The sequence below is a fragment of the Phyllobates terribilis genome, unplaced genomic scaffold (assembly GCF_046119375.1).
Source record: "Phyllobates terribilis strain yellow unplaced genomic scaffold, ASM4611937v1 Scaffold_5__5_contigs__length_657084704, whole genome shotgun sequence".
NCBI classification, from domain to species: Eukaryota; Metazoa; Chordata; class Amphibia; order Anura; family Dendrobatidae; genus Phyllobates; species Phyllobates terribilis.
In genome coordinates this window covers 548677863-548705522 of record NW_027362765.1, presented here as the reverse complement: position 1 = coordinate 548705522, position 27660 = coordinate 548677863, and positions in this window count along the sequence as shown.

Below are 27660 nucleotides of genomic sequence, written 5' to 3'. Positions count from 1 at the left end.
CACAGTCGCTCCGGATCAGACAGTGTAGGGACAGCGCTGCTGATTTAGGGAGAGATATATCCTGCAAAATAGTTAGTGTAGGGTCTGTAAAGGCTGCCAGATCAAACAAACAGTCCTTATCAGGACTAATATCCATCCCAGGTATATCAGGCAGGCAGGCAGGCAGGCTGTATAGGAGACACAGTGGTTATACCAGCAAACGCTGCATTACAGTCCTGTGTGCTCCTGTTGCTGAAATTGCTGGACTTAGCACCAGGTGTCGGGGGCCAGGAAAAATCCTTTTTTTTTCATCTAAATCCTCCTTTTTTTTCCCCCCTTCACACTGTAAAAATACCCGTCTTAGTAACCTTTTGGTGTGTCCCCCCCCCGCCAAAAAAAAAAGAGTGTCTCTGATTTTTCAGACACAAATATAACTGTTGAAAATAGTCTGGTGTAGGCTAGAGAAACAGAAGTGTTGTTTTGCACTTCCACGGTTCAAACCTCTGTATTATCCATTTTGGGCCATTTGTATCTAAAAAAAAAACAGTTTGAGTGTGTCGCTCACTGTTCAGCCGCAAATATCTCTATTTAAAAAAGTGTGGTATACCCCAGTAAACAATAACTGTGGTTTTGCCATCCCACGGTAAAAAATCTCTATTATTCAAGTTTTGGTATTTTTTCCGTAAAGAAAAACAGTAGTGTCTCCTGACTGTTGTGACACAAAAATATATCTGTTGAAAATAGTCTTGTGTAGGCCCGACATTCCAGTGTGGTTTCGCAGTTCCACGGGTCAAATCGCTGTACTATCCAGTTTTGGGCCTTTGGTATCTAAAAAAAAAAGCAGTTTGAGTGTGTCGCTCACTGTTCAGCCGCAAATATCTCTATTTAAAAAAGTGTGGTATACCCCAGTAAACAATAACTGTGGTTTTGCCATCCCACGGTAAAAAATCTCTATTATTCAGGTTTTGGTAGTTTTTTCCGTAAAGAAAAACAGTAGTGTCTCCTGACTGTTGTGACACAAAAATATATCTGTTGAAAATAGTCTTGTGTAGGCCCGACATCCCAGTGTGGTTTCGCAGTTCCATGGGTCAAATCGCTGTACTATCCAGTTTTGGGCCTTTGGTATCTAAAAAAAAAGCAGCTTGAGTGTGTCGCTCACTGTTCAGCCGCAAATATCTCTATTTAAAAAAGTGTGGTATACCCCAGTAAACAATAACTGTGGTTTTGCCATCCCACGGTAAAAAATCTCTATTATTCAGGTTTTGGTAGTTTTTTCTGTAAAGAAAAACAGTAGTGTCTCCTGACTGTTGTGACACAAAAATATATCTGTTGAAAATAGTCTTGTGTAGGCCCGACATCCCAGTGTGGTTTCGCAGTTCCATGGGTCAAATCGCTGTACTATCCAGTTTTGGGCCTTTGGTATCTAAAAAAAAAGCAGTTTGAGTGTGTCGCTCACTGTTCAGCCGCAAATATCTCTATTTGAAAAAGTGTGGTATACCCCAGTAAACAATAACTGTGGTTTTGCCATCTCACGGTAAAAAATCTCTATTATTCAGCTTTTGGTAGTTTTTTCCGTAAAGAAAAACAGTAGTGTCTCCTGACTGTTGTGGCACAAAAATATATCTGTTGAAAATAGTCTTGTGTAGGCCCGACATCCCAGTGTGGTTTTGCAGTTCCACGGGTCAAATCGCTGTACTATCCAGTTTTGGGCCTTTGGTATCTAAAAAAAAAGCAGTTTGAGTGTGTCGCTCACTGTTCAGCCGCAAATATCTCTATTTAAAAAAGGGTGGTATACCCCAGTAAACAATAACTGTGGTTTTGCCATCCCACGGTAAAAAATCTCTATTATTCAGCTTTTGGTAGTTTTTTCTGTAAATAAAAACAGTAGTGTCTCCTGACTGTTGTGACACAAAAATATATCTGTTGAAAATAGTCTTGTGTAGGCCCGACATCCCAGTGTGGTTTCGCAGTTCCACGGGTCAAATTGCTGTACTATCCAGTTTTGGGCCTTTGGTATCTAAAAAAAAGCAGTTTGAGTGTGTCGCTCACTGTTCAGCTGCAAATATCTCTATTTAAAAAAGTGTGGTATACCCCAGTAAACAATAACTGTGGTTTTGCCATCCCACAGTAAAAAATCTCTATTATTCAGGTTTTGGTAGTTTTTTCTGTAAAGAAAAACAGTAGTGTCTCCTGACTGTTGTGACACAAAAATATATCTGTTGAAAATAGTCTTGTGTAGGCCTGACATCCCAGTGTGGTTTTGCAGTTCCACGGGTCAAATCGCTGTACTATCCAGTTTTGGGCCTTTAGTATCTAAAAAAAGGGCAGTTTGAGTGTGTCGCTCACTGTTCAGCCGCAAATATCTCTATTTAGAAAAGTGTGGTATACCCCAGTAAACAATAACTGTGGTTTTGCCATCCCACGGTAAAAAAATCTCTATTATTCAGCTTTTGGTAGTTTTTTCCGTAAAGAAAAACAGTAGTGTCTCCTGACTGTTGTGACACAAAAATATATCTGTTGAAAATAGTCTTGTGTAGGCCCGACATCCCAGTGTGGTTGCGCAGTTCCACGGGTCAAATCGCTGTACTATCCAGTTTTGGGCCTTTGGTATCTAAAAAAAAAGCAGTTTGAGTGTGTCGCTCACTGTTCAGCCGCAAATATCTCTATTTAGAAAAGTGTGGTATACCCCAGTAAACAATAACTGTGGTTTTCCTCTTCCACGGTTCTAATCTACTCTTTATTACCCTTTTTCCATTGATAGTGCAAGTGCAAGCTATTTTACTTCATTTACAATGGGCAAGGCGCGTGGCAAGGGACGTGGAAGTGCACGTTCTGGTGATGGTTCGTGCAGAGGACGGGGCCGTGGCCAAGGTGAAAATGTGCCACAACCAACAGCCACACCTTCTCGCTCCCACTTCTTGACCGAATTACTAGGGAAGCACAGAACAACACCAGTATTGAGAACTGATCAGTGTGAACAGGTTATTAATTGGATAGCAGATAATACTTCCAGTTACCTGGGCACCACCACCTCCGGTCTGTCTTCCACACGGTCAACTCTTCGTAGCCGTGAGTCTCGACCGCATACTACTCCTCACCCTGATGCTCCTTCCTCCCACCATGCCGAGTGTCATCAGACAGCAAGTGATCCCACACTTGGACACTCTGAAGAGCTGTTCACTGGTCCATTTCCATATTTGGGCCCCTCGCCTGATACGCTTGAAGAGGTGGAAGAGGAGATCCCATGTTGCGATGCCCAAATATTTGAACAGCCACGGCCACAGGAAGTCGACGTTGGCAATCTGTCACAAGAGGTGGACGATGACGAGACACAATTGCCAGGAAGTGAGGAGGAGGATCGTGGTGCGCAAGTGGAAGAGGAGGAGGTGGTGGATGATCTAGTAACTGACCCAACGTGGAAGGAGGACATGCAGAGTGAGGCCAGCAGCACACAGGGGGAGGGAGGCAAAGTACCCCAACAGGCAGGAAGAAGCAGTGTGGTGGCCGCAGACAGAAGGCACGCAACCGTTCCCCGTAACACCAACACGAGGGACGTTGCCAGAACAAGCGGTAGGTCTTCCAGAGTCTGGAATTTTTTTAAAGACTCTGCTGATAACCCCAAAAAGGCCATATGTTCCACCTGCCATGCCAGCATCAGCAGGGGTGACAAAACTACCAGCCTGACCACCACCAGCATGATCAGGCACATGGCAGCAAAGCACCCGACTTTGTGGGGCGAAATCCAGGGTCCACGACCAGTGTCAGCGGGTGTCACCACTGCTTCTTCCACTGTTGTGCGTGCAATAGAACCCCCTGCTGTGAGTGCAAGGCAATCCCCTGTCCATACTGCATGTAAAGATGCCCCCTCCTCTCAGTCTTCACTTGTTATGGCAGTTTCTCAAGAAACAGCATCAACGTCCACGTCCACGTCCCACCGCAGCGTTCAATTGTCCATATTCCAGACCTTTGAACGAAAGCGGAAATTCGCAGCTAACGCCCCACAGGCCACAGTCCTAAATTCGCACATTTCACGACTGCTTGCATTGGAAATGCTGCCTTTTAGGCTGGTGGAGACGGAATCCTTCCGCAATCTTATGGCGGTGGCCGTCCATTGGTACTCGGTCCCCAGCCGACACTATTTTGCCCGGTGTGCCATCCCCGCACTACACAAGCACGTGTCCCAAAGCATCTGCTGTGCCCTCAACAACGCAGTTACTGGGAGAGTCCACCTGACAACGGACACGTGGACAAGTGCTTGTGGCCAGGGATGGTACATCTCTCTGACTGCACACTGGGTAAACATAGTGGAAGCCGGGACCCAGTTGGACCTTGGGACGGAACACATCCTCCCCACACCGAGGATTGCGGGCCCTATGTCAGTCAGAGTTGCCCCCACAGTGTACAGCTCCTGCGCATCCTCCTCCTCCTCCTCATGTTCAGACTCCATCTCAGATATCACCACATCAGTTACAAGCTGGAAGCATTGCAGTACTGCCTCCGCCAAGCGGCAACAGGCTGTGCTGAAACTCATAAGCTTAGGTGATAAACCTCACACTGCTTGTGAGTTGTGGACAGCTGTGAAAGAGCAGGCAGATCTGTGGCTGAGACCGCTGAACCTACATCCTGGCATGGTTGTGTGTGACAATGGCCGTAACTTGGTGGCGGCTCTGAGGCGAGGTGAGATCACACATGTACCATGCCTGGCTCATGTGCTTAACCTCGTGGTTCAGCGGTTTCTTAAATAGTACACCGAGTTGCCAGATCTGCTCGTGAAAGTACGTCGCCTGTCAGCTCATTTTCACAAGTCGGCTACAGCTTCCACCGCCCTTGCTGTGTTGCAGCAGCGTTTGCAGCTTCCGGCACACCGACTGGTGTGTGATGTCCCCACATGTTGGAACTCTACCCTCCACATGTTGCAAAGGATTTGTGAGCAGAAGAGAGCAGTTGTGGAGTACCAGCTGCAACAAGGCCATCGATATTCAGGTCAGACTCCACACATAAGACCTCAGGAGTGGACCTGGATGTCTGACATATGTACCATCGTGACAAACTTTGAGGAGGCCACCAAGATGGTGAGTGGCGATGACGCCATCATTAGTGTCAGCATCCCACTTGTCTGTCTTTTGCAATGCTCTCTGCAGAGAATTAAAGAGGAGGCATTGCAGCCAGAGTATGATGAGATGGATCAAGAAGCTGTAGCGGGCGATTACACACAGCCCAGCCTCATCTCATCCCAAAGTGCATTGGGGGACAATGAGGGAGAGGAGGAGGAGGAGGAGGAAGAACAGGAGCTGCTATCATGCGTTGTAGACGGTAGTACCTGTACAAGTGTCATACCGTCGCTTCAGCGTGGGTGGCCTGAGGACAGGGCGGAGGAGGAAGAGGAGGAGGAGGAGGAGAGCATGGTCAGTCGTCATCTTGGTGAGGACACGGAAATCTTGCCCGTTACCAGTCTGGCACGCATGGCTGACTTTATGTTACGCTGCCTTAACCGTGACCCTCGCGTTGTCAAAATGTTGGGTGACAGTCATTACTGGTTGGTGACACTTGTAGACCCCCGCTACAAGGAGAACTTTCACTCTCTTATTCCTGAGGTGGAGAGGTCTACAAAAATGGTGCAATACCAGAAGGCCCTTGCTGCAGAACTCTTAAAAAAATTCCCATCTGAAGACGCTAGCGGCAGAGGTCACAGTTCGTTGCCCAACCAAGGCGTACAGGCGAGAGAGATGCAACTCCAATCCAGCAGAGGCAGGGGAACACTGTCAACGTTCTGGGACAGTTTTCTGACACCCGCCCAGCTTACAGGCCCTGAGGCACGGGGTACTCTCACAAGGAGTGGAAAGTTTCAAAAGATGGTGAGGGAGTACCTTGCCGATCGTACCAGCGTCCTCCGTGATTCCTCTGTGCCTTTTAATTATTGGGTATCCAAGCTGGACACTTGGAATGAACTCGCTCTGTACGCCTTGGAGGTCCTGGCCTTCCCTGCCGCTAGCGTGTTATCGGAGCGTGTTTTTAGTGCCGCCGGGACAATTATAACTGATAAGCGCACTCACCTGTCAACTGACAATGCTGACAAGCTGACCCTTATCAAAATGAACAAGGGCTGGATTGGGCCAGACTTCTCATCACCACCAAATGACAGCAGAGTAACATAAAGTCAAATCCACTGTGTTATTTCGGGAGGTGTATTCACATGCACCGCTTCACAACCACACATAGGTATACGCTTCCTCGTTTCGGCTGTTTAATCTTCTTCTCCTTATCCTCAGCCTCCACCACCACTATACCACCAGGGTGCCAGCATTGCAAGTTCCTCCATCCTTATTTTTGGCAGCTTTTGCTTGCAAGGCATAAGCAAATACTATGTGACTCCCACTCTCCAATAATGGGACTTATGTTTGTAATATGCTGTACTGCATGGCTCTTGTAAGGGGCATTGCAAGTTGCTCCGTCCTAATTTTTGGCAGCTTTTGCTTGGAAAGCATAAGCAAATACTATGGGACACCCACTCCCCAATAATGGGACTTATGTTTGTAATATGCTGTACTGCATGGCTCTTGTAAGGGGCATTGCAAGTTGCTCCGTCCTAATTTTTGGCAGCTTTTGCTGGGAAAGCATAAGCAAATACTATGGGACACCCACTCCCCAATAATGGGACTTTCGTTTGTAATATGCTGTACTGCATGGCTCTTGTAAGGGGCATTGCAAGTTGCTCCGTCCTAATTTTTGGCAGCTTTTGCTGGGAAAGCATAAGCAAATACTATGGGACACCCACTCCCCAATAATGGGACTTATGTTTGTAATATGCTGTACTGCATGGCTCTTGTAAGGGGCATTGCAAGTTGCTCCGTCCTAATTTTTGGCAGCTTTTGCTGGGAAAGCATAAGCAAATACTATGGGACACCCACTCCCCAATAATGGGACTTATGTTTGTAATATGCTGTACTGCATGGCTCTTGTAAGGGGCATTGCAAGTTGCTCCGTCCTAATTTTTGGCAGCTTTTGCTGGGAAAGCATAAGCAAATACTATGGGACACCCACTCCCCAATAATGGGACTTATGTTTGTAATATGCTGTACTGCATGGCTCTTGTAAGGAGCATTACAAGCTGCTCCGTCCTAATTTTTGGCAGCTCTTGCTGGGAAAGCATAAGCAAATACTATGGGACACCCACTCCCCAATAATGGGACTTATGTTTGTAATATGCTGCACTGCATGGCTCTTGTAAGGGGCATTGCAAGTTGCTCCGTTGTAATTTTTGGCAGCTTTTGCTGGGAAAGCATAAGCAAATACTATGGGACACCCACTCCTCAATAATGGTACTTATGTTTGTAATATGCTGTACAGCATGGCTCTTGTAAGAGGCATTGCAAGTTGCTCCGTCCTAGTTTTTGGCAGCTTTTTCTGGGAAAGCATAAGCAAATACTATGGGACACCCACTCCCCAATAATGGGACTTATGTTTGTAATATGCTGTACTGCATGGCTCTTGTAAGGGGCATTGCAAGTTGCTCCGTCCTAATTTTTGGCAGCTTTTGCTGGGAAAGCATAAGCAAATACTATGGGACACCCACTCCCCAATAATGGGACTTATGTTTGTAATATGCTGTACTGCATGGCTCTTGTAAGGGGCATTGCAAGTTGGTCCGTCCTAATTTTTGGCAGCTTTTGCTGGGAAAGCATAAGCAAATACTATGGGACACCCACTCCCCAATAATGGGACTTATGTCTGTAATATGCTGTACTGCATGGCTCTTGTAAGGGGCATTGCAAGTTGCTCCGTCGTAATTTTTGGCAGCTTTTGCTGGGAAAGCATAAGCAAATACTATGGGACACCCACTCCCCAATAATGGGACTTATGTTTGTAATATGCTGTACTGCATGGCTCTTGTAAGGGGCATTGCAAGTTGCTCCGTCCTAATTTTTGGCAGCTTTTGCTGGGAAAGCATAAGCAAATACTATGGGACACCCACTCCCCAATAATGGGACTTATGTTTGTAATATGCTGTACTGCATGGCTCTTGTAAGGGGCATTGCAAGTTGCTCCGTCCTAATTTTTGGCAGCTCTTGCTGGGAAAGCATAAGCAAATACTATGGGACACCCAATCCCCAATAATGGGACTTATGTTTGTAATATGCTGTACTGCATGGCTCTTGTAAGGGGCATTGCAAGTTGCTCCGTCCTAATTTTTGGCAGCTTTTGCTGGGAAAGCATAAGCAAATACTATGGGACACCCACTCCCCAATAATGGGACTTATGTTTGTAATATGCTGTACTGCATGGCTCTTGTAAGGGGCATTGCAAGTTGCTCTGTCCTAATTTTTGGCAGCTTTTGCTGGGAAAGCATAAGCAAATACTATGGGACACCCACTCCCCAATAATGGGACTTATGTTTGTAATATGCTGTACTGCATGGCTCTTGTAAGGGGCATTGCAAGTTGCTCCGTGTAATACACACGCCCGGGCTGAGCGGCGTGTGCGTGTGATTCCACTGGACCGTGCCGGAGAGTGAATGCCTGGAGGGGCATAACTAGGTATTCACCCGAGGGTCGCACGACGGCATACGACGCCAGTGCACTAAGGAGGAACCGAGCAGAGGGACCAGGTGCTACTCCAGGACAGACCCCGGACACGGCTGTTGACCCACACAGGGGAATACAGGAACAGACTGGTTAGGCTGGCTCACAGACTGGTGGGAATAGGCAGGCACGACTGGTATGCAGGCAGGCGGGTATGCAGGCAGTGGGGTACAGGCAAGCACGGCTAGAGTGCAGACAGGAAGGCACTAGCAGGTAGGAACACAGGCGGGATAGGACCCAGTACACACTGGGACTCTGGAACAGAACCACAGATGTGGCGGACAAACACAGCAGAGTGAGGCCGCCCAGAGAGGTGAGCAAGAGCAGGGCAGGACGAGACCGCCTGGAGAGGTGAGCAAGAGCAGGGCAGGACGAGACCGCCTGGAGCGGTGAGCAAGAGCAGGGCAGGACGAGACCGCCTGGAGCGGTGAGCAAGAGCAGGGCAGGACAAGACCGCCTGGAGCGGTGAGCAAGAACAGAGCAGGACGAGGCCGCCTGGAGCGGTGAGCAAGAGCAGAGCAGGACGAGACCGCCTGGAGCAGTGAGTAAGAGCAGAGCAGGACGAGACCGCCTGGAGCGGTGAGCAAGAGCAGAGCAGGATGAGACCACCTGGAGCGGTGAGCAAGAGCAGAGCAGGACGAGACCGCCTGGAGGGGTGAGAAAGAAGTCAGAGCAAGACTGCCGGAGCAGTGAGCAAAAGGGTCAGAGCGGAGCAAGGCTGCCGGAGCAGTGAGCAAGGAGTCAGAGCAGGACGGACAGGGCTCTGTTCACACGGAACAGACAGGAAGGGAAAGGCAGAGCCAGATACCCACAGGGTATTTGCATTGAAGTAGCAAGTGGACCACAAACTCACAAACGGGAGTACAGAGACAACAAGCAGGAGTTAGGTACGAGTTCAGACTCTGCAGAAAAAGGAAAGGAACGGACATAGAGGCAAAACAGGTAAAGGATAGGAGAGAGTTCAGACTGGAACTGAATGTACGGAAGAGACCGACACTGCAGCGGGATACAGGAGCGGGTCTGGGAATACGGCCCCCAGAGAGGCGGGGCGAACAGGCAAGGAGCGTGTTCAGACAGGACAGACAAGATACAGGAGCGGGTCTAGGTAATCGGCCCCTAGAAGGCGGGAGGAACAGGCTAGAAGCGTGTTCAGACAGGACAGACAAGATACAGGAGCGGGTCTAGGTAATCGGCCCCTAGAAGGCGGGAAGAACAGGCTAGGAGCGTGTTCAGACAGGCCTGGAAATACAGCCTCCAGGATAGGCAGACAAGAGAAACACAGAACGGGACCTGGCACCTTCAGAGTGCAAGCACACACTGAATGAAACACAATTCTCAGGCAGGGATTGATTGGAGCAGCTGGGTTATATACCAGGTGACAGACAGCAATAGGCTGAGGACGCACAAGGGGTGTGACCCACAGCAGGTACAAAAAGCAGGAAGTGATCGGGCGCCGCCCTTAAGCAGCAGAAACAGACACAAACAGACAGCATGGAGGGAAGCCAGAGAGACATTCTGGACTGGAGATCAAGTGCGCGCTCTTGCACAGTGGGAGATGGACCACCATGCAAGTGCGCCGCCAGGTATGTTACAGTACCCCCCCCTTACGCCCCCTCTTCTTCAGGCCTGCCAGAATCTTCCGCAGGGAATTCGAGGGCCAATCCTTCACTTCAAGGAGATCACTCCCACTGTCCACAGGAAAAACTGGTCTCATCTGGTTAGCTAGGATGCTACCTCCTATCCAGCCATCCTCAGCAACAGACGAAACGGGTGGAGTACTAGGAACAGCACACAAGGAAGTCTCTCTCCACATATTTTCAGGTGGCACCCCAGAGGGTACAGGAGACAACTGGAAGTCCTCCACCGGGTTGGAGGGGAGCAGAGACTTGGGGGTAAACTCTGCTTCGAGGTACATCTTGTCAAGCTCACAGGAAGAAATAGACGGGTTATCAGGTACAGGATGAGGAAAAATCACTGTCTCTTTGTTATCTGGTGGTACCCCGGAGGATTCAGGAAACAACTGGAGGTCCTCCGCCGGGTCAGAAGAGTGCAGAGGCTCGGAGAAAACATCTGCTTCAGAGTACACTAGGTCGGACTCACTGGACGAAGCAGGCGAGGTATCGGGTACCGAGTATAGGAAAGTCTCTGTCCATTCACCACCAGGTGGCACCCCGAAGGGTTCTGGAGACAACTGGAGGTCCTCCGCCCGGTCGGAGGGGTGTAGAGACTCGGGAGTAACCTCTGCTTCAGAGTACACTAGGTTGGACTTACTGGACGAAGCGAGCGAGGTATCAGGTACAGAGTATAGGAGAGTCTCTGTCCTTTCGCTACCAGGTAGCACCCCAAAGGGTTCTGGAGACAACTGGAGGTCCTCCGCCTGGTCAGAGGGGTGTAGAGACTCATGGGTAACCTCTGCTTCAGAGTACACTAGGTTGGACTCACTGGACGAAGCGAGCGAGGTATCAGGTACAGAGTATAGGAGAGTCTCTGTCCTTTCGCTACCAGGTAGCACCCCGAAGGGTTCCGGAGACAACTGGAGATCCTCCGCCTGGTCGGAGGGGTGTAGAGACTCATGGGTAACCCCTGCTTCAGAGTACACTAGGTTGGACTCACTGGACGAAGCGAGCGAGGTATCAGGTACAGAGTATAGGAGAGTCTCTGTCCTTTCACTACCAGGTAGCACCCCGAAGGGTTCTGGAGACAACTGGAGGTCCTCCGCCTGGTTGGAGGGGTGTAGAGACTCGGGGGTAACTACCACTTTGGGGTACCCATTGTCAGGCTCACAGTACGGAGCGGACAAGGTATCGAGTACCAGGTGTAGAGAAGTCTCTCTCCATTTGTGATCGAGTGGTATCCCGGAGGATTCAGGAGGCAACTGGGGGTCCTCCGCCAGGTAGTAGAGGTGCACAGACTCTGAGGTAATCACAGCTTCGGAGCATCCTTGGACATGCACACCGGTTAAAGTGGGTGAAGCATCTGATGCCGGGTGCAGGAAGTTCTCCTGTGTGGAGTCTGGATGGGCAGTAGTCTCTTCGGGCAGAAGAACTGGTGCACTACCCACGCACATTACCCGTTGGGGCTTCTCCGGGATACAGGGAGATGAAGCTTCAGTAGGGACTTCAAGGTTGGGGTCAGGAGGTCTCAGGGAGGACAGACCCTGGCGTGACGGCTTGCCTCTACGTCTAGCACGTCTGGACTGCCTCTTGAGGTTGGGAGAAGTATTCCGGAGAGCGTAGTCACCCTGTGAGGATTCTGGGTGGGCAGTAGTCTCATTGGGCTGGAGGACTATTGCGCTACCCACACACATTACCCATCGGGGCTGCTCCGGGATACTGGGAAGTGAAGCTTCTGCAGGAGCCTCCGGGTTAGGATCATCGAAGACCATTAGAAAGGCCACCAGGAAGGCCATTATGTCTAGGACGATAGGATCCTGTGCGTCCCATAGGGGAATGATCCAATTCAAGGCATCACCCGCTAGGTAAGACATCATGAATCCCACCTTAACCCGATCTGTGGGAAAACATAGAGGGTAGAACTTGAAGTGTAGCATGCATTGCTCCACAAATGCACGACTCTGTCTTGGATCCCCATAGTAACGTGGCGGATCTGCAGGAATGAGAGCTGATAGATCCATCTGGACGGGTGCGTAATTCGCCTGGAACTCAGCTAAGGGGAAAAAAATTTATTTATTTATTTTTAATGCACGTATTCGCTGGAAAACATCTCAGAGAGCGAAGGCCGTGGGGCTCAACGGAAACCATGGCCTGAGCATGCTGTAATACACACGCCCGGGCTGAGCGGCGTGTGCGTGTGATTCCACTGGACCGTGCCGGAGAGTGAATGCCTGGAGGGGCGTAACTAGGTATTCACCCAATCCGACAAGGGTCGCACGACGGCATACGACGCCAGTGCACCAAGGAGGAACCGAGCAGAGGGACCAGGTGCTACTCCAGGACAGACCCCGGACACGGCTGTTGACCCACACAGGGGAATACAGGAACAGACTGGTTAGGCTGGCTCACAGACTGGTGGGAATAGGCAGGCACGACTGGTATGCAGGCAGGCGGGTATGCAGGCAGGGGGGTACAGGCAAGCACGGCTAGAGTGCAGACAGGAAGGCACTAGCAGGTAGGAACACAGGCGGGATAGGACCCAGTACACACTGGGACTCTGGAACAGAACCACAGATGTGGCGGACAAACACAGCAGAGTGAGGCCGCCCAGAGAGGTGAGCAAGAGCAGGGCAGGACGAGACCGCCTGGAGAGGTGAGCAAGAGCAGGGCAGGACGAGACCGCCTGGAGCAGTGAGCAAGAGCAGGGCAGGACGAGACCGCCTGGAGCGGTGAGCAAGAGCAGGGCAGGACGAGACCGCCTGGAGCGGTGAGCAAGAACAGAGCAGGACAAGGCCGCCTGGAGCGGTGAGCAAGAGCAGAGCAGGACGAGACCGCCTGGAGCGGTGAGCAAGAGCAGAGCAGGACGAGACCGCCTGGAACGGTGAGCAAGAGCAGAGCAGGACGAGACCACCTGGAGCGGTGAGCAAGAGCAGAGCAGGACGAGACCGCCTGGAGCGGTGAGCAAGGAGTCAGAGCAAGACTGCTGGAGCAGTGAGCAAAAGGATAAGAGCGGAGCGAGACTGCCGGAGCAGTGAGCAAAAGGGTCAGAGCGGAGCAAGGCTGCCGGAGCAGTGAGCAAAAGGGTCAGAGTGGAGCAAGGCTGCCGGAGCAGTGAGCAAAAGGGTCAGAGCGGAGCAAGGCTGCCGGAGCAGTGAGCAAGGAGTCAGAGCAGGACGGACAGGGCTCTGTTCACATGGAACAGACAGGAAGGTAAAGGCAGAGCCAGATACCCACAGGGTATTTGCAGTGAAGTAGCAAGTGGACCACAAACTCACAAACCGGAGTACAGAGACAGCAAGCAGGAGTTAGGTACGAGTTCAGACTGCAGAAAAAGGAAAGGAACGGACATAGAGGCAAAACAGGTAAAGGATAGGAGAGAGTTCAGACTGGAACTGAGTGTACGGAAGAGACCGACACTGCAGCGGGATACAGGAGCGGGTCTGGGAATACGGCCCCCAGAGAGGCAGGGCGAACAGGCAAGGAGCGTGTTCAGACAGGACAGACAAGATACAGGAGCGGGTCTAGGTAATCGGCCCCTAGAAGGCGGGAGGAACAGGCTAGGAGCGTGTTCAGACAGGACAGACAAGATACAGGAGCGGGTCTAGGTAATCGGCCCCTAGAAGGTGGGAAGAACAGGCTAGGGGCGTGTTCAGACAGGCCTGGAAATACAGCCTCCAGGATAGGCAGACAAGAGAAACACAGAACGGGACCTGGCACCTTCAGAGTTCAAGCACACACTGAATGAAACACAATGCTCAGGCAGGGATTGATTGGAGCAGCTGGGTTATATACCAGGTGACAGACAGCAATAGGCTGAGGACGCACAAGGGGTGTGACCTACAGCAGGTACAAAAAGCAGGAAGTGATCGGGCGCCGCCCTTAAGCAGCAGAAACAGACACAAACAGACAGCATGGAGGGAAGCCAGAGAGACATTCTGGACTGGAGATCAAGTGCGCGCTCTTGCACAGTGGGAGATGGACCACCATGCAAGGGTGCCGCCAGGTATGTTACACTCCGTCCTAATTTTTGGCAGCTTTTGCTGAGAAAGCATAAGCAAATACTATGGGACACCCACTCCCCAATAATGGGACTTATGTTTGTAATATGCTGTACTGCATGGCTCTTGTAAGGGGCATTGCAAGTTGCTCTGTTCTAATTTTTGGCAGCTTTTGCTGGGAAAGCAAAAGCAAATACTATGGGACACCCACTCCCCAATAATGGGACTTATGTTTGTAATATGCTGTACTGCATGGCTCTTGTAAGGGGCATTGCAAGTTGCTCCGTCCTAATTTTTGGCAGATTTTGCTGGGAAAGCATAAGCAAATACTATGGGACACCCACTCCCCAATAATGGGACTTATGTTTGTAATATGCTGTACTGCATGGCTCTTGTAAGGGGCATTGAAAGTTGCTCCGTCCTAATTTTTGGCAGCTTTTGCTGGGAAAGCATAAGCAAATACTATGGGACACCCACTCCACAATAATGGGACTTATGTTTGTAATATGCTGTGCTGCATGGCTCTTGTAAGTGGTGTTGCAAGTTGCTCTGTCCTAGTTTTTGGCAGCTTTTGCTGGGAAAGCAAAAGCAAATACTATGGGACACCCACTCCCCAATAATGGGACCTATGTTTGTAATATGCTGTACTGCATGGCTCTTGAAAGGGGCATTGCAAGTTGCTCCGTCCTAATTTTTGGCAGCTTTTGCTGGGAAAGCATAAGCAAATACTATGAGACACCCACTCCCCAATAATGGGACTTATGTTTGTAATATGCTGTACTGCATGGCTCTTGTAAGGGGCATTGCAAGTTGCTCCGTCCTAATTTTTGGCAGCTTTTGCTGGGAAAGCATAAGCAAATGCTATGGGACACCCACTCCCCAATAATGGGACTTATGTTTGTAATATGCTGTACTGCATGGCTCTTGTAAGGGGCATTGCAAGTTGCTCCGTCCTAATTTTTGGCAGCTTTTGCTGGGAAAGCATAAGCAAATACCATGCGACACCCACTCCCCAATAATGGGACTTATGTTTGTAATATGCTGTACTGCATGGCTCTTGTAAGGGGCATTGCAAGTTGCTCCGTCCTAATTTTTGGCAGCTTTTGCTGGGAAAGCATAAGCAAATACTATGGGACACCCACTCCCCAATAATGGGACTTATGTTTGTAATATGCTGTACTGCATGGCTCTTGTAAGGGGCATTGCAAGTTGCTCCGTTCTAATTTTTGGCAGCTTTTGCTTGGAAAGCATAAGCAAATACCATGGGACACCCACTCCCCAATAATGGGACTTATGTTTGTAATATGCTGCACTGCATGTGACGCGCCCCCTGGGCCGTGTGTACACGTGTGTGGGATACCCGGTGCCGGGTCTCTGGGGTCTGTAGTCTCCGTGGCGGTGACCCGGTCCCGTGGCTCAGGCTGGTCAAACCAGTGGCAGTCTTTCTTAGGTTTTGGGGTTAATTGTCCGACTGCGCCACCCGTGGATTGCGGTCAGGGAGTACCACCGCTGGGAGGCAGACCGCTGAGGCTGGTGTTGTGTGCGCAGCATAGAATGGGATAACTCCCCTCGGGAGGAGTATAGCCACAGGGCAGTGAGTGTGGATGATAGGGGTGATGGTGCACGAGCGCAGCAGGAATGACTCAGAGTCTTTGCAGTGCAGTTCAGGGTCTTTACTGATGATTATAAGGTAGACCCTCCCAGGAGTACTGGCTAGCATAAGAGGCCTGGTTAGTCTGTGAGCAAGCAGGAGTTCCCCTGGCCAGGTGGAGTTGTAGGCCTCCCCGTCTTTCTGCACTCTTCCTGGCTACCTTGCTGTAAGCGGGTAGAAGTAGCCCACGTCCCTGAGTGTACCATGTAGTGCTCACCCGTATGGCTGGTGACTTGGGGCCTTCTGTTAGCCTCCGCTCCACGACGGCGGTGCTGGTCCCTTGCTTGTGACTGAGCCTCCGGGCTTCTATGGCCAGAGGACCTGAAATCCCCTGCCGGCTGGTTTCTGCTGCTGGATATATAAGTCCTCACAGCTTCGGACTCCTGTGTCCGGTTCCTATTGTCTTCTACCAGGGCGAGCTCTGCTCAGCTTCCAGCCCCTGGTCTTTAGCTCCTAGCTCCTACAGAGCTCCTTGCTGTTACTTTCCCTTGCTCTCACCATGACTCTGACTGTTCTCTGACTCACTCAACCCCGCCCCAGATCCAGCTTATAAGGGCAGAATTCTCCCCTCCCAGGATTGGGGCAGGAGGATGTTGCATATTTAAGGGATCCTGACCAGGAAACCTCCCACTTGCTCTCCGACGTAATATCTCTATTACTGTGGTGACCAGACCCCTGGGGTGCCACACATGGCTCTTGCATTGCAGTTCCTCATAATTTTTGGAAAGCCTTCCATTCACTGCTTAGGCCAACAGTGCACGGGAGACCCAGTTGCTATAAATGGAAAAAAAGGTTTAGTTAACGCCCTCTGACCTCCATGTCATTTCCAAGGGGCATTGGAGTGGCTCGAAATTTTTGGTAGGCATTGCACTCACTGTATGCCCTATAACTGTGTAGCCGAACCGCTCCTTTTGTTACAGAAACATATCCTACAAGACATATCTGGTTGACTGGCCTGATATTGATGTGAATGGTCCCTGTTCCTCCTGCTCTTTCTCCTTTGCCACTATCTCATCCATCATTTATCACCTGAAGCTTTGTTTAAACGGGAGTCATAGAACTTGGATAGTAGCAGGAAAACATCCAGCAATCCTCGGAGGAGGTAGGATATGCGCCAAAACGCTGACCACCTCAGGCCTAGCCTCTACTACATACATGCGCTTGCATTCCAAGAAAACATAGCAGATGCTAACTTCTATCATCCTCATCATGCTCCTCACCTTGGCACTCTCAACTCCCCTGATGGAGAAGCCAGGGCCCACCGGAGGAGTCTGATAGTCCGGTGGGCTCGGCCAATGCTGCCCTAAAGCAGGCCAGGCTAAGAAAAGTGTGGGAAAGGTTACCGGGACAAATAGGGGTGGCTGGGGACCGAGTATGGACACCCGGCCACCCCATGGAGGCTGGGGAGCAAGCGGGGACACCCGGCCACCAGGCGGCTGGGGACTGATTATGGATACCAGGCCGCCGACACAGCCATGGCGTGGTGGCCAGATTCCGCCTCCACATGCCTAAAAGGCCCAATTTAAGGTGCAAGCAAGCAGTATGGTATTGCAGCCTGGGGGTGGGTGGGTGGCAGGCTGCATACTTGCGCTTGCATTGCAAGGAATGGGAGAGGTACAATTGAACACTGCCCTGGGACAAGGACTTGAATGGGGATAGTTGCAAGTCTGCAACGACAGGTGCAAGGTGGGAGGCATCTTCGCATGTACCATGAACAGGGGTTTGGCATGCACACACTACAGCGGAATAGGCTCTCCTTCCCACTAAATGCACTGGGGAGGGCACAGGTAATGTTTTGGTAAACTCGCTTAATCTTATGTATAAGGCACACCAGGACAAATATGGGCGGCTGGGGACTGAGTATGGATACCTCGCTGCCGAAGCAGCCATGAGGTAGTGGCCAGCTTCGGCCTCCTCCAAACTAAAAGGCCCCATTTCAAGTGCAAGCTAGCAGTATGGAATTGCAGTCTGGGGGTGGGTGGGTGGCAGACTGCACACTTACACTTGCATTAAAAGAAAACATAGCAGATGCTAACTTCTGTCATCATCATCATGTTCCTCACCTTGGCACTCTCAACTCCACCGATGGAGAAGTCAGGGCCCACCGGAGGAGTCTAGTTCTCTGGTGGGCTCGTCCAATGCTGCCTAAAGCATGCCGGGCTAAGAAAAGTGTGTGGGGGGATGTTCCAAGGAGAAATAGGGGCGGCTGGGGACCGTTTATGGACACCCGGCTGCCCCCAGGCGGCTGGGGACCGTGTGTGGACACCCGGCCGCGGGGCGGCTGGAGACCGAGTATGGACACCCGGCCGCCGGGCGGCTGGGGATTGAGTATGGATACCAGGCCGCCAACACAGCCATGACGTGGTGGCCAGATTCCGCCTCCACATGCCTAAAAGGCCCAATTTCAAGTTCAAGCAAGCAAGCAGTATGGTATTGCAGCCTGGGGGTGGGTGGGTGGCAGGCTGCATACTTGAGCTTGTATTGCAAGGAATGGGGGAGGTACAATTAAACACTGCCCTGGGACTAGAACTTGCATGGGGATAGTTGCAAGTCTGCATCTTCTGATGCGGTAAGGATCACTTATGATGGGCACACTTTTAGACAGTGACCTGGGAGTCAGAGATGCTTCCAGGGGTCTTCCCCATGCTGTTCCCTTGTCTTTTCAGCACTTTATGCATGTGTCACACAGCACATGGCCAGATAAGGTTGTAAAATGTTAAAATGACATTTCACGGTGAATGCATTTGTCATAGTTGAAAGCAATGCAAAAGTGCAAAAACGCATAAAAAATGCTACTTGTGAACATAGCCGAAGGTGTGGAGGAGTATTTTTGTTTTTGGTCATTTATTTTAACTTATACACAAGTCTTTACCCTGGAAAGGATGTTCCTTAACATATTTCACAGGAAAAAAGTTTCACTTTCGTTTTTGAACGTTTTATTGTGAGCCCGTAAAAGTGGCTTAATACCTCTGACCACGTTGTTGACAGCAGTGACCTGGGGGTCAGAAATGCTTCCTGGGGCGATCCCCATGCTGTCCCCATGTCATTTGAGCACTGTCACTATCGTTTTGGGCACTTGTTAGGCTTTTAAAAGACTGCCGGGGGTGCCACCGCAAAAATGCTCGAGTCTCCCATAGACTAACATTGGGCTCGTTGCTCGGGTCGAGCACCCGAGTATCACGGCGAACTCGGCCCGAGCTTCGAGCACCGGAGCATTTTAGTGCTTGCTCAACACTAGTAAAAATTAAAATATTTTTTTTTAGTAGCAGGACAATAAAATACACACAAACTACAACCCAAGGCCAGTATAACATTTAAATAAATAAATACACACTTATATAGTGCCATTAATTCCACAGCGCTTTACAGAAACTATCACCATCCCTATTGGGGCTCAGAATCTAAATTCCCTGCTGGAATGTCTTTGTAATGCGGGAGGAAACCCATGCAAACACAGAAAGAACAGACAGTTGTTGTCTTTGAACAGAAAACCTAAAAAGATGAACTGAAATATAACTTGATGTGCAAGCAGCGTGTAAGCGCATTTTCACACTGGCCACTAAACAGACAAAACCCAAGCTAAAAACAAAAAAATACCCTGCAGTAAATAAACAGCAAAAATGCATGAAAAAAATATAGGGTGTTTCGTTAACATAACTTTGATAAAAAAAAATGTAAAAGCCATCCCATCTTGTTACGGTGACCACATTCGGTATGATCCTAACCTCTAATATTAAAACCTTACCATTTGTCAAGTGACGTACATGTGGATAAGAGCTGAGAAGGACTGAGAACCAGCTAAAGGACACGCAGCCATGGGGAACTACATGAATGTAATGTTCAGCTCAAAGAAAAGGCAGGCCACACCTTTATATGCAATGAGTGCAAACAAACTGAAACAGAAAACCTAAAGAGAGGTACTGGAATATAAGTTGGTGTGCATGCAGCGTTTAAGTGCATGTTCACACTGGCCACTAAACTGACAAAACCAAAGATAAGAATATAATAAGCAAATACCCTGCAGTAAATAAATAAACAGCAATAGTGCTTGAAAATAATATAGGTTGTGTTAGAATCTATTTTGTTTTACTATCGACCATCTTGTTGTGGTTTTCTGGCTTCTAGTCTTTTCCTCTGGTGCTGGGTTTCTTGGTCATGTGATCTCTGCACTCTATTACACAGCACCTGGCTCCCATTCCCTGCTGAACATCAGTGTTGTTACGCTTGTGCTCTGGCTAAGTAGCCTTGTTTAGTTCTTTGAGCTTTGGACAATTGTTATCCTGGGACTTCTTGTTCCACCAGTTTTGTTCCCTTTAATCTTCATTTCTGCAACTAACTTTTCTGTTAGGAGGTCTCCTGCTTTTGCTCCCAGTCCTTAGATCATTTAGGGACCCCTTTCCCCTTCCTACAGGTCTTCATTTGAGTTCAGTGCAGGAGTTTTGGTGGGGCTATTCATAAGGAAAAGGGCACCCACCCCAGCGTAGGGTTAAGCTGAGTCTCAGTGCAGGGACAGCTTTTCCCTCCTATTCCTTAGTTCTAAGTTGCAGAACATAAGAGGTTGCTTAGTTGACATAATTTTGATCAAAAAATTTAAAAGCCATCTCACCACGTCATGGTAACCCTATTTGGGACGGTCCTAACCTGTAATGTTAAAATGTTTTAGATGTTGCAACAGCAACAGTGCTAACCAATGAGCCACCATGCTGCCCAGTGGTTAGATAGAAAAATGCATGTGGTATATATATATAAAGCTGCACTGCATGAGATTGTAACAAAAGAAGTCAAACACATATTGCAATCAGACAATTACAGGCTCAAGTCTCTTGACAGGACTCCAAAATACAGTATATAGTAAAAAAAAAACAACCTTTCAAAATATAAAAAAAACAACTTTTTCCCCCGTTAAAAATTAAGAAATAGGTAAAAAAAATGCAATAATAAGGGATCAAAATGTTGTATTTACCTCAAAATGGTGTAAATAGAAATATCAGCTCAGGTTGCAAAAAGTAAACCCTTGCAGAGCTTTATTGATTGGAAAATGAAAATGCAACAGGACTAAGAAAATGTTGATAGAAGCTATTTATTTTTTTACAAAATTGCACACTTTTTTACCATCTAAATAAAAAATGTACAAGTTTGGTACAACTGTAATCATACTGACCTGGAGAGTCATAATACGAAGTCATTTTTACCTTTTCAATGCACGCCATAAAAAAACTAAAGTAAAAAAAACCCACCCCCTAAAAAAAAGTGTAATTGTATTTTTTTGCAATTTTACTGTACTTGGAATTTTTTTTATTGTTTTCATGCTCATTGAATGGTAAAATAAATTATGTTATTCAAAACTACCACTCTTTCAACAAAAAAGTTCACATATGGCTATGTGTATAAAAAAATGAAAAACAATATGGCTCTTAAAAAAACAGTAGTAAAACATGAAAATGCAAAAACTGGAAAAATTGCCTGGTCTGGAAGGGGTTAACATAGACCATCATATTTTGTACCATATAATCACAGCAAATACAGAGATAAATCTAGAGGCATGCAAAAGTAAAAACTTTATTTAAAAACTATTACATTAAGTTAAACAAATCAGCTGTTTTTCTTCATTTTCTTCTCCTTTCATGTGAGTTTTACAGAAAAAAAGAATTCCAATAGTATAGATCATCAAAAGAACTCCTGGTGTCTCCTGAAAACAAACAAGAACAATATCAAATTATGCAATTTCTACAGTTATAATCTGTTAAATAAAGGCTAAGCAAAATTGCAAAAATTTGTTTTTGTCAATGATGTCCAGAATGTATACAGGGGGAAGGGGTTGAAGAGTTTCTGGGGCTTTGTCATGTTTTATTTGCCCACTTGCCTTTCACTTTGTATTTCACCAGATTTTTTGTGATTGTCAAAGGCTTAAGCCGACCCTTCAGATTTCTAAGCCATTTGAAGCTTAATTTTAGTCATTTATACTTAGAAGAATACATTTTGCACGTGGGCAGGGAATACAAAATATTTTTTGTGCAGTCGAATACTAATTTGCGACATTTTAAGCCTTATTGTAAGGACAGTGTAAAAATGTACTTTAAATAAGCATAAGAAAATAAATGAGAAAAAGGTATTTTTTTAACTTGCACCAAATTAGTAATACATTATCCACCATTTTTATGACTTTGACAGAAAATGCACCACCAAAAACAGTTACAATGAAAAAAATAATTAAAAATGCAAATAATGAATTGGAACCAATTTTTGTCCTTCGAGACCAAGGGTTTTTTTTTTTCACTATTTAGGTAAAAGGAAATTATATTGTGGTCACTGATGCCAAGGTCATTAAAGGGGTTGTTCACTATTTGGATAACCCCTTCTCAATTACTATATTTCACCATGTAATATATGAACAGCCTGTACTCACTTCTGGTGCACAGTTCCTGCGATGTTGGCACTGCTTCTCACGGTCTATCGTGACATTGTTATGTCATGTGAGGCCAGCAACCAATCAGCAACCGCTAATAAGCTACTTCACAACTGAAATCCGGAGAACCTCACACTGTAGCCACAGTTCTCATTTCTTCCAGATGTCAGCTCCATTCATAGTGAGAGTGTAAACGGACAATTAGCAGCTGCTGATTGACTGCATGGCTCATGTGGCATAACTTTGTCATGTGAGCTCTGTCAGACTTGGCCCCAGTATCTCTGGAACAGCGACGGCAAACGTATTGTCACCTGGTAAAGCCATAAAAGATCTTTGTGGGGGATCTCAACATTACACATTATTTTAAAATCTCATTTCCCCTGAACCTAGGGCAGGAATATTAGCCCGTTGCAGTAGAAATGCATCTCCTGGTTGAATCATAGAGCTGTCTTTGTCTACTAGGACCAAGCAGCTCCTCCTTCTTCCCTATAACCAACGATCACATTACCACTGGGTCTGGAGGAGGAAGCACTGTCAACTCTTCCTATTATTGTATGCAGTATATTGTATACTGTATACAGCGATATACGTAGAAGGTAGAGTAGAGAAGGTAGAGATATACGAGAAGGTAGAGTATATATCGTAGAAAGTAGAGTTGGTAATAAATCATCTGACCTCTATTGGGAACTCGGCTGTGTTTGACACCTAACTCCTTGCATCCTCAACTGAATACTCACCTGCAGTTAATCTATTATGCAGAGACATTTTACAACATCATGGCAAATAAGAACTCGGACCATCCGTTTAATTAAAGAAATTCCCATACTGAAAAAGTCAATCTTTATTAATTCATACATAAACAGATAAACAATGTAATAAAAACAATTAAAAATGGAGTCATACTACAGAGATGGAAGGTGAATAAAAATGTGCATGTCAGTCCTATGAAATATAACAGAATACAAATATATTGCACGTCTCCAGCTACAAAGGACCCATATGGAGAAAAAACATCCAAAAGTATAAAATTCTAAATACTGTATAAATGTCCTGAATAATCGTAATTTACTCAATGGTCATCAGGAGACATAGGATATTAGGTAGTAATGAGTCCACACATGGATCTGAATAGAGCACACAATATACGGTACAGACCAAAAGTTTCGACACACCTTCTCATTTAAAGATTTTTCTGTATTTTCATGACTTTGAAAATTGTACATTCACACTGAAGGCATCAAAACTATGAATTAACACATGTGGAATTATATACTTAACAAAAAAGTGTGAAACTGAAAATATGTCTTATATTCTAGGTTCTTCAAAGTAGCCACCTTTTGCTTTGATGACTGCTTTGCACACTCTTGGCATTCTCTTGATGAGCTTCAAGAGGTAGTCACCGGAAATGGTTTTCACTTCACAGGTGTGCGCTGTCAGGTTTAATAAGTGGGATTTCTTACCTTATAAATGAGGTTGGGACCATCAGTTGTGTTGTGCAGAAGTCAGGTGGATACACAGATGATAGTCCTACTGAATAGACTGTTAGAATTTGTATTATGGCAAGAAAAAAGCAGCTAAGTAAAGAAAAATGAGTGGCCATCATTACTTTAAGAAATGAAGGTCAGTCAGTCTGAAAAATTGGGAAAACTTTGAAAGTGTCCCCAAGTGCAGTTGCAAAAACCATCAAGCGCTACAAAGAAACTGGCTCACATGAGGACCGCCCCAGGAAAGGAAGACCAAGAGTCAACTCTGCTTCTGAGGATAAGTTTATCCGAGTCACCAGCCTCAGAAATCGCAGGTTAACAGCAGCTCAGATTAGAAACCAGGTCAATGCCACACAGAGTTCTAGCAACAGACACATCTCTTCAACAACTGTTAAGAGGAGACTTTGTGTAGCAGGCCTTCATGGTAAAATAGCTGCTAGGAAACCACTGCTAAGGACAGGCAACAAGCAGAAGAGACTTGTTTGGGCTAAAGGACACAAGGAATGGACATTAGACCAGTGAAAATCTGTGCTTTGGTCTGATGAGTCCAATTTTGAGATCTTTGGTTCCAACCACCGTGTCTTTGTGCGACGCAGAAAGGTGAACGGATGGACTCTACATAACTGGTTCCCACAGTGAAGCATGGATGAGGAGGTGTGATGGTGTGGGGGTGCTTTGCTGGTGACACTGTTGGGGATTTATTCAAAATTGAAAGCATACTAAACCAGCATGGCTACCAGAGCATCTTGCAGTGGCATGCTATTCCGTACGGTTTGCGGTTAGTTGGACCATCATTTATTTTTCAACAGGACAATGACCCCAAACACACCTCCAGGCTGTGTAAGGGCTATTTGAACAAGAAGGAGAGTGATGGGGTGCTACGCCAGATGACCTGGCCTCCACAGTCATCAGACCTGAACTCAATCGAGATGGTTTGGGGTGAGCTGGACCGCAGAGTGAAGGCAAAAGGGCCAACAAGTGCTAAGCATCTCTGGGAACAAGATTGTTGGAAGACCATTTCCGGTGACTACCTCTTGAAGCTCATCAAGAGAATGCCAAGAGTGTGCAAATCAGTCATCAAAGCAACAGGTGGCTACTTTGAAGAACCTAGAATATAAGACATATTTTCAGTTGTTTTACACTTTATTTGTTAAGTATATAATTTCACATGTGTTAATTCATAGTTTTGATGCCTTCAGTGTGAATGTACAATTTTCATAGTCATGAAAATACAGAAACATCTTTAAATGAGAAGGTGTGTCCAAACTTTTGGTCTGTACTGTATGATCTACCTGGTGATCACCAGATGAGAGAAACCAGAAAGAAAAAACAACCCCTAAAAAATAACTTGTAATAAATATCTCTTAGAAAATGATTCCAATTAGTATCTCAAATAGACACAACCTATTAAAAATAAGTATAGATGCATTGGGATGGCAGGTACTATGAGAGTATACAGAAGAATCAGGCTATCCCTGGTATACCCTAATGTTCTGATAGCTTACCTGACAGTGGGCGGTTAACACCCTAGCGGTACGATTTGATTACGATCATGACAACTATGATTTTTAAGGATCACGCCAAGTCTTCTAGGCATGGAACAAATTGGCGACATATTGCAACATCTATCTTTTTCCATTCTTCAAAAATGACCTCTTTTAGAGCCTGGATACTGGATGAAGAGTGATGCTCAACTTGTCTCGTTAGAATTCCCCATAGTTGTTTTGGTTGGGTTCAGGTCAGGAGACATATATGGCTACTGAATCACTTTCACCCTGTTCTTCTTCAGAAATGCAACAGTGTGTTATTGTTAGAACTCTCCTGTTAGTTTTTTTTTAGTTTGCTGGTCACATGACCATTTTTGCCTATTTAATCCGGCTCCGCCCTCCTGGTCTTGCTGGACTTCATTGTATTTACTACTCTTGAGCTAGCTTGGTGCTCTGTTGCCGTTCTCTGTTAGTTTTGCTAGGCCTTCTGACCTCTATGCTTTTTGTTGTGTGTTTGTCTTTGACTGCTACTATTTCTGCTAGGAGGTGTCCAACTTATCCCAGTCCCTAGTTCTAGTAGGGATCCCTCCCTCACATCTATAGGTCTTCGTACAGACTAGCCGAGGACTTTAGCGGGTCTGATCGCAGGATAAGGTTCCCCGTTACATCGTAGGGATCTAGTTTAGTTCTATTGTAGGGACAGTTCTCCTGTCTTTCCTTAGTCCCTGTAGCAGATCATAACAGTAAGTCCAGCCCTAAAGGGAAAAAAAAAAAAAAAAAAAATTTTCTCTAAGGAAAGACCTCCAGTTTTCCATCATGGTCTCGGTTCAAGATTTGGCTCAACGCTTGCAGGGACTCTCTCTGGAGGTGGCCGAGCTCCAACAACACGTGAGTAGCTGTTCTGGAGCGCCTTTTGTGGAACCAAAGGTACGTCTGCCTGATCTATTTTTTGGCGAACAACAAGATTTTTTTTCTTTTAAAAATGCTTGTTTATTGTATTTTCATTTGAGACCCGGATCCTCAGGTGATGAATCACAGCACATAGGGTTCATAATGTCACTTTTGCGCAAAGATCCTCAGGGATGGGCCTTCTCTCTCCAACCTAGTGATCCGTGCTTTAGATCAGTGGATAGTTTTTTTTCTGCTTTGGGTTTGTTGTACGATGATCCTGATCGTGTCTCATCTGCTGAGTCTGAATTGAGACGTTTGAGGCAGGGATCAGGTAATGTGGAAAAATATTGTTCTCACTTCCGTCAGTGGTCTGCCCAGGTGGGGTGGAACGATTCAGCTTTGAAAAGCTTGTTTCTTGCAGGGCTAGGTGAAAGGGTTAAGGATTTACTGATTGCTTATCCCACACCTGGAAACTTGCAGGAGGCAATGCAATTAGCTATACGGGTGGACAGGAGACTGCGTGCAAGGGTTAATGAGAGCAAATCCTCTGCTATGTCAGCTCTGAGTCCTGAGAGGGTCTGTGCTGAAAATGGAGAGCCGATGGAGATTGGGGCGATGACACCCCGCTCTCAGGAAAAAGACCGCAGGCTTTCTGAAGGCTTGTGCTTCTATTGCGGAAATTCTGGTAATTTTATTAAGAACTGTGTGCTTCGTATGAAGAAAGAAAAAAAAATGGTCAGTTATGCCCGTATTGCCTGTTTACATTCTAAGGGAGTATTCCTATCTGCCACTACTGCTGCTCAGGATGAATTAATTGAATTTCGGGTATTTGTGGATTGTGGTTCTACTCTGAATGTGATTGATGGGGGATTCTTGGAAAAACTTAGATTAGAACCTAAAACTTTGTCATCCCCTATTGCTGTGGTTTCTGTTGATGGCTCTCCCTTGAAGAGTGTTACTCATAAGGTCTGTGAATTTCCCCTCACTATTAATGGTATTCACCAAGAAAATTTGGATTTGGTGGTATTGGATAATTTGCCTTCTCCAGTAATATTGGGGTTACCCTGGTAAAAATTGCACAATCCTGTACTGGATTGGTCTACCAATGAAATTAAGTCCTGGAGCCCTAAGTGTTATGACAAGTGTTGTAACGGACGTATTGCTGCTGTGGATAAAGGGGAATTGCCTGTACCTATTCAGGATTTTTGGAGAGTTTTTTCTGAGGAGGAGTCACAAATTTTGCCTCCCCATAGAGACTATGATTGTACCATTGAATTTGTCCCTGGAGCGACTCTTCCTAAAAGTCGTTTATTTAATCTTACTATTCCTGAGAGAAAGGCTTTGGAGGAATACATACAGACAAGCTTGGCTGCCGGTCACATTAGGCCTTCCAAGTCTCCTGTGGCTGTTGGATTTTTTTTTGTAAAAAAAAAAGATGGCGGTTTACGTCCTTGTCTGGACTTTAGTGAGATTAATAAAATTACTGTACGCAACCCTTACCCACTGCCACTGATTCCTGATTTATTTAACCAGTTAGTGGGGGCCAAGTGGTTCTCTAAAATTGATCTCCGG